Below are 9,022 nucleotides of genomic sequence, written 5' to 3' on the forward strand. Positions count from 1 at the left end.
CAGTTCTAAGAGGGAAGCTTATAGCATTACAATCCTACTTCAAGAAACAAGAAACATCTCAAATAAACAACCCAAACTTACACCTAAAGCAATTAGAGAAAGAAGAACAAACAAACAAACAAAAAACAAAGTTAGCAGAAGGAAAGGAAGCATAAAGATAGATCAGAAATAACTGAAAAAGAAATGAAGGAAACAATAGCAAAGATCAATAAAACTAAAAGTTGGTTCTTTGAGAAGATAAACAAAATTGATGAACCATTAGCCAGACTTCTCAAGAAAAAAAGGGAGAAGACTCAAATCCATAGGATTAGAAATGAAAAGGGAGAAGTAACTGCAGAAATACAAAGGCTCATGGGAAATTACTACAAGCAACTATATGCCAATAAAATGGACAACCTGGAATAAATGGACAAAGTCTTAGAAAAACACAATATTCCAAGACTGAACCTGGAAGAAATAGAAAACATAAACAGAACAATCACAAGCACTGAAATTGAAAGTGTGATTAAAAATCTGCCAACAAAGAAAATCCTAGGACCAGATGGCTTCACAGGTGAATTCTATCAAACATTTAGAGAAGAGCTAACACCTATCCTTCTCAAACTCTTACAAAGTATAGCAGAGGGAGGAACATTCCCAAACACATTCTACGAGGCCACCATCACCCTGATACCAAAACCAGACAAAGATGTGACAACAAAAGAAAACTACAGTCTAATATCGCTGATCAACATTGATGCAAAAATCCTCAACAAAATACTAGCAAACAGAATCCAACAGCACATTAAAAAGATCATACACCATGATCAAGTAGGGTTTATCCCAGGAATGCAAGGATTCTTCAATACATGCAAACCAATCAATGTGATACACAATATTAAAAAATTGAAGGTGAAAAACCATATGACCATGTCAACAGATGCAGAAAAAGCTTTCAACAAAATTCAACACCGATTTATGATGAAAATCCTCCAGAAAGTAGGCATAGGGAGAACTTACCTCAACATAATAAATGCCATATATGACAAACCCATAGCCAACATCATTCTCAATGGTGAACAACTGAAACCATTTCCTCTAAGATCAGGAACAAGACAAGGTTGCCCACTTTCACCACTATTATTCAACCTAGTTTTGGAAGTATTAGCCACAGGAATCAGAGAAGAAAAAGAAATAAAATGAATCCAAATCAGAAAAGAAGAAGTAAAACTGTAACTGTTTGCACATGACATGATAGTATACATAGAGAATCCTAAAGATGCTACCAGAAAACTACTAGAGCTAATCAATGAATTTGGTAAAGTAGCAGGATAGAGAATTAATGCACAGAAATCTCTTGCATTCTTATACACTAATGATGAAAAATCTGAAAGAGAAATTAAGGAAACAGTCCCATTTACCAATGCAACAAATAGAACAAAATACCTAGGAATATACCTACCTATGGAGACAAAAGACCTGTCTGCAGAAAACTATAAGACACTGATGAAAGAAATTAAACATGATACAAACAGATAGAGAGATATACCATGTTCTTGGATTGGAAGAATCAACATTGTGAAAATGACTCTACTACCCAAAGCAATCTATAGATTCAATGTAATGCCTATCAAAGTACCAATGGCATCTTTCACAGAACTAGAGCAAAAAATTTCACAATTTGTATGGAAACACAAAAGATCCTGAATAGCCAAAGCAATCCTGAGAGAGAAAAACGGAGCTGGAGGAATCAGTCTCCAAGACTTCACACTATACTACAAATCTACAGTAATCAAGGCAGTACGGTACTGGTACAAAAACAGAAATATAGATCAATGGAACAGGATAGGAAGCCCAGAGATAAACCCACACACAAATGGTCACTTTATCTTTGATAAAGGAGGCAAGAGTATACAATGGAGGAAAGACAGCCTCTTAAACAAGTGGTGCTGAGAAAACTGGACAGCTACATGTAAAAGATGAAATTAGAATGCTCCCTAATACCATATACAAAAATAAACTCAAAATGGATTAAAGACCTAAATGTAAGTCCAGACACTATAAAACTCTTAGAGGAAAACATAGGCAGAGCACTGTATGACATGAATCACATCCCGATCCTTTTTGACCCATCTCCTAAAGAAATGGAAACAAAAACAAAAATTAACAAATGGGATCTAATGAAACTTAAAAGCTTTTGCACAGCAATGGAAACCATAAACAAGACAAAAAGACACCCCTCAGAATGGGAGAAAATATTTGCAAATGAAGCAACTGACAAAGGATTAATCTCCAAAATATACAAGCAGCTCATGAAGCTCAATATCAAAAAAACACAACCCAATCCAAAAACGGGCAGAAGACCTAAATAGACATTTCTCCAAAGAAGATATTGCCAACAAACACATGAAAGGACGTTCAACATCACTAATCATTAGAATAATGCAAACCAAAACTGCAATGAGTTATCACCTCACATCAGTCAGAATAGTCATCAACAAAAAATCTACAAACAATAAATGCTGGAGAGGGTGTGGAGAAACAGGAACCCTCTTCTACTGTTGGTGGGAATGTAAATTGATAAAGCCACTATGGAGAACAGTATGGAGGTTCCTTAAAAAACTATAAATAGAACTACCATAGGACCCCACAATCCCACTTCTTGGCATATACCCTGAGAAAACTGTAACTCAAAAACAGTCATGTACCACAATGTTCATTGCAGCTCTGTTTACAATAGCCAGGATATGGAAGCAACCTAAGTGTCCATCGACAGATGAATGGATAAAGAACATGTGGCACATATATACAATGGAATATGATTCTGTCATAAAAGGAAACGAAATTGAGTTATTTGTAGTGAGGTGGATGGACCTAGAGTCTGTCGTATAGAGTGAAGTAAGTCAGAAAGAGAAAAACAAATACTGTATGCTAACACATATATATGGAATCTAAAAACAAGAGAAAAATGGTTCTGAAGAACCTAGGGGCAGGACAGGAATAAAGACGCAGACCTAGAGAATGGACTTGAGGACACGGGGAGTGGGAAGGGTAAGACTGGATGAAGTGAGAGGTGGCATAGACATATATACACTACCAAGTGTAAAATAGATAGCTAGTGGGAAGCAGCCACATAGCACAGGGAGATCAGCTCGGTGCTTTGTGACTACCTAGAGGGGTGGGATAAGGAGGGTGGGAGGGAGGGAGACTCAAGAGGGAAGAGATATGGGGATATATGTATATGTATAGCTGATTCAATTTGTTATAAAGCAGAAACTAACACACCATTGTAAAGCAATTATACTCCAATAAAGACGTTTAAAAAAAAGAAGTTCTAGGGAATTCCCTGGTGGTCCAGTGGTTAGGACTCAGCTCTTTCACCTCTGGGGCCCGTGTTCAATCCCTTACCAGGGAACTAGATCCCGCAAGCAGCCTGGTGTGCCCTCCCGCAAAAAAAAAACATTCTAAAGATCTAATATACAGCATGTTGACCATAGTTAATAACATGGTATTTTATAATTGAAAGTTGCTGAGAGTAGATCTTAGGCAGTCTCAAAACATGCACACACATGCGCACACACACACTAGTTAACTATGTTGCCTGTGTGTGGTGATGGATGTGTTAATTATCTTGATCTTGGTAATCATTCTACAATGTATATGTATATCAAATCATCATATTGTACACTTTAAATACATACAATTTGTCAATTATTTCTCAATAAAGTTAAAAAATAAATAAATATCTCCACTTGGCTTTCTAATAGGCATTTAGAATCTAACATGTAAAAAACAACTATTGGGAGCCTGTGCTCCGCAACGGGAGAGGCCACAGCAGTGAGAGGCCCGCGTACCGAAAAATAAAAAATAAATAAATAAACAAAAAAACAACTATTGATCTTAAAACCTAGTATTTCCCCAATTTTCTCCACCCAGTTGATGTCAACTTTTTCCATTTTCTCTGGAATTTATCTTTCAATCCTTCCTTTCTTCCACCAGGCATAGTCAATCAATCAAGAAATCCTAAAAGCTCTGCTTCAAAATATATGCAGAATCTGACCATTTTTTTACTCTCTTTGATGCTACCATCATCAAGTCTTACATGGATTATTACAATAATCTTCCCTTCCTCTCTCTATTTCCCTTTTTACCCATTAGTCTACTAATAATATAACAGCCAGGTAAAATTTCTAAAATACAACACAACATCCCATTCCTCTACTCAAAACTTAATCTCTCTGGCTAACAACAAAACTGTAAGTTACTACTTTCATATGTAAGCTTGTGTGTGTGTGAGTATATGCACGCAGGTGTGTATATGAATGTGTATGCACATTGGTGTTGTCCACTCTGTCTTGCATTTAGTCCATTTCTAGTTAATTTTTATATATAGTGCAAGCTAGGGATAGAGCTGTTTTTTCTTGTTGATATGGTGGTGGTGGTGGTGATAACAATTGTTTGCTTCTTTTTACCATAGTCAAATTGTTTCAGCACTATTTGTTAAAAAGACTATCCCTTTTCTGGGACTTCCCTGGTGGTCCATTGGTTAAGACTCTGCACTTCCACTGCAGTGGGCACGGGTCCCTGGTCAGGGATCTATCCCGCAATGACCCACAGTACAGCCACAAAACAAAAAAACAAACAAAAAAAAAAAACTATCATTTTTCCATTGAATCACATTGGCAACTCTATTCTCTGATCCTCATAGATCAGTTACTCATAATGATTGACTTTTCAGCAAATTTGGTCTCTGAACAGACTTAACTCAGAAAGCCTGCTCTAAAGTTCTAGTAAGGGGAGCTCCCTATTTTATCCTGGCTCACATCCTTTACCTTCTCATCCAGGCTTCCAGACCTAAAATGGAAATCTACATGAGAAACGAGATTAAAGAAATACTTAGACTAAGTTACTGCTCTGACTCCCTCATTCCTCTGACAGGGTCCCAACACGTCTAGAGTGTTTTTCAGTCTTAGAAATCTCTCAGTTGCTAACCTGAGACAATTCCTCTTTATCCAAAGGTGAAACACAAAGATTTCACAATCCAAATGAAACTCACTCTTAGGACACAACAGAAGAAATTTCTAAAGGGGAAAGATCAATAATAAGATCTGCAAAATTTGGCCATATAAGCCAAAGATGGTGAAACTTTCCTTAAAGTCTTTGTGTTCCCAGAAGGGACGACCATAGCAGCAGAGATTATGTCATGGATGAGTCACTGAGGGTTGACACCTGAGATCGAGGCTGTGGTTCCAGGCCCTCACATGCATCTTCTTTTCTAATCCTTGTAATAATTCTATGGGTTTGGCATCATTGTTTCATTATAGATGAACAAAAGTTATGTGCAAAGTCCAGGCTTATATCACCAGAATGTGACTGCCTGGAGATGCAATCCCAAGACCATCTCCTGAGTCAGACTGAGCTAAATTAAAACTGAGAGTCCTTTAAGCCCATTGATGGTGATCTAGTGATCTAAATTGCAAGTCAATGGGAGTGGGATAAGTAGAGCAACAATAAATCATCACACTCCCTATACTTCTCCAATTCAACCAATTTATTCTTCATTCATCTAAAATGGAAGCTCTGCCTCAGACAGCATGGCCTCTACTCTTTCCCCAAATAAAGAGTTTTACTCTGACCTCTACATTTTTGCTCATGTGGTCTTCCCTGCCTAGAATAACCACCCTATCTTCTCTATACCTTTAATGACTATATTCACTGTTCTGAACTCCCTTCCTCCACCCCTTTTCTTTTACTGCTGTATGACTAATAGGATATGTCAGCACAGTAGTAGCATGTATTTGCTCAGATGTTGCTTTAATAAATAATAGCTGTCATTTTCTCTGCATCAACTCTGTGCCAGGCACTGTGTTAGGCATTTGTTTATATTTACATTTGCTATATTCTCCCCACAGCCCACTAGGAATGGTATTTTTATCTTCTCTTTATTGATGAATGAATTGAGGTGCAGAGAAATTAAGTAGCTTGGAAATTAAAGACTCATAGCTAGTAAGTAGAAGAGTGGGCATTCAAACCCATATCTAACTTCAAAGTCATTTTTCCTCTAAGTTTTAAGCCTGTACATATCAGGAGCACTTGTAGATGGCTCACCAGAAATTTGTTGGCAGGAAAATATTCTTCTAAATCTTCTTCTAAGTGCAAAAGAACAATCCACGTACAAGGGGCCAGGATGGAGAAGAGAGAAAACTTTGAGTTCTGCCCTGTGCCTGTTTCTCTTATTGTCACAGCTTCTATGGAGAAATGCCTGAGACTTAGGGAGAAGGGACCAATCTGTGGATGGCTAGATTTAACATCCATGGCCTGGGGTCTGGTGGCAGCTTTGATCCTGGTGGCAGCTTTGATCCATCATTTTCCCAGCAATGTATTAATGCATTGGGTCTCTTGTGGTTTTTGTAAGCTGCTCTGGCTTCACTGGGGACTCAGTCAGAAAACCTTGACATCTCTGGCACTTAATGCATTGGCAGTAGGTTGTGACAAGTAATATTATTAACAGCTGGAGGGACAGAGGAAGAAAAGTATAGGGTCAATTCAAATCAACAAGTTTTATTAGGCATCTACTACATGCAGGCATTTTGTAATATGCTAGGGTCAAGGTACTTACGGCCTGTTTGAGCAGGCATATGGGAGTAGATAGGAAAATCTCTGTGTGACATGGATCTTTATATGTTTTACGTACTCAGAAGTGAATGCCTTTTTGTAATTTATTTACCAAAGTGGGCATCTTTGGGTAATTCATGCAAAGACACTATACATGCAAACACTGACTTTACTTATTGCCCTGCTTCTCACTAAAATTAGTTAGAAAAGGTTTAAAGATGCTGTAAGCACCTAAATATGAAGTAGGGGGCTGGAAAAATACTGCTATGGTATATTGTGCTTTGGCTCTGTATTGCCTCCACCATTCTATTTTTCCAGAAATTGATTTACATTATTGTTTGTCTTGCCTTCTTAGATGTACACCAGTTGTTTTTGATGATTATATCAACCATCTACTTTTTTAAAAACTAGGAGTATGAAAATAATTTTGCATGCATTTATTTTAACAATTCTTTGTTAAATAGAAACATCAATAAATGAATCATGACTATTATGATTAAGTACTTTTAAAACTTTGACAAAAAACATAAATGAATAAAATTCTTCACTTTACTCTCCGTATCTCCACCTCTGTAGATTTCCTCAAGCAGCAGGTGTAATTGAAATTGACCAGTATACTCATTCTTCCTGGGATGTTCTAAAAATATATTTTTTGATGTATTAAAATAAATTTCTCAATAGTGTAACAAACATGAACATAATTAGCTCTAGGAAGAGATTTTCCTGTATGTCCTAAGAAGAAGAAAAAAGGAACTGAGACACTGATCCAAAAAAAACTAAGGAAAGAGTGGGTCAGTTGAGTTGAGGTTAAAAAAAGCTATAGAAAACGGAAGTTAGAGAGAAGGAAGGAAGATATTAATGTCATAACACTATATTTTTACTATTAATTTTAAAAGAAAAAATAACTTTTGTTTCCATTGTATGTGCCAGCATCATATGAGATAGTGTCATACGTTGAAGGCAATGACAATAAAAGTTAAATAAAGAGTTGGTTGAGTTTATCACTGTGAACTCAGCACTTTGATATCCAAGTAAGGGCTAAAATATTAGGCTCTCAGAAATCCCCAAGTTGGAGAGTCTGGGTTGTAAAATGAGGCCCTGGGACTCTCCTTCTACCACATGTGATTTGGGCTAAGATACCAATGACGAGTATACCCTCAGAAGTATGGAACATTCTATTTGAAACCAAGCCACTAATCATTTCAAGGTGACCATGAGTCCAAGGGGACATCATAACTCCATATGCATCAAATAGTGTGACTCTGTTTCTTCACCTTTACTGCTCCTCTAATACTAAAGGTATGCTGTGAGTGAGTGAGGATTGTACCTTCTATCCACACCAATGAAAGAAGAAACAAGTTATATTGAGTACTTTCTGTGAAAAAAAAATTAGCAGGAATCAGCACACTATTATTGTAAGATTTACTACTGTGAACATCTTTCCACAAGATGATTTGTCAAAAGAATTGATAAAATTACAGTGTTTCCCAGATTTTCTCATAAGGCCCATTTCTAAAGGCTCATCAGAAAAAAATAATGGAAATAATGTGACTCACTTAAGCTAAAATATAGCCTTTACACACATACCAAAAGCAAAGTCAAAAGAGAATAAATTGGCTAAAAAACATTGATACATAATAAACAATTTCCTAAAAATCAATAAGAAAATCATAAACACACACACACACACACACAGTAAAAAAAGAAAAGGGCAAAAGGTGGGAAGAGTAAATATAAAAAGGCCCTTAAATAGAAGATAGTTACTGTCACTCATAAGAAGAGATGCAATTTATAAATTTACTGAAAAGCCACTTTTTACCAATTTAGATTGGGAAAATCCTAAAGTTTAAAATTACCCTCTGTTGGGACTTCCCTGGTGCCAGTGGTAAAGAATCTGCCTTACAATGCAGGGGATGTGGATTCAATCCCTGCCCAGGTAACTAAGATCCCACATGCCGCAGGGCAACTAAGCCTGTGTGCCACAACTACTGAGCCTCAACTAGAGCCCGCGTGCCTCAAACTACAGAGCCCACGCGCTCTGAAACCCGCGTGCCACAACTACAGTGCCCATGTGTCCTTGAGCCTGTGCAACACAACTAGAGAAGAGAAAACCCACACACCACAACTGGAGAGAAGCCGCACACCACAATGAAGAGCCCGCACACCACAATGAAGAGCCCGCGCACCACAACGAAAGTTCCCGCATGCCTCAATGAAGATCCCGCGTGCCGCAACTAAGACCTGACGCAGCCAAAAATAAATTGAATAAATAAATCTTAAAAAATAATTAATTAAAAATAAAATTACCCTCTATTAAAGCCACCGCAATGAGAAGCCTGCACACCACAACGGAGAGTAGCCCCCGCTTGCGGCAACTAGAGAAAGCCCGCAAGCAGCAAAAAAGACCCAGTGAGGCCAAAAATGAAAT

Source organism: Delphinus delphis, chromosome 6 (assembly GCF_949987515.2).
Source record: "Delphinus delphis chromosome 6, mDelDel1.2, whole genome shotgun sequence".
NCBI classification, from domain to species: Eukaryota; Metazoa; Chordata; class Mammalia; order Artiodactyla; family Delphinidae; genus Delphinus; species Delphinus delphis.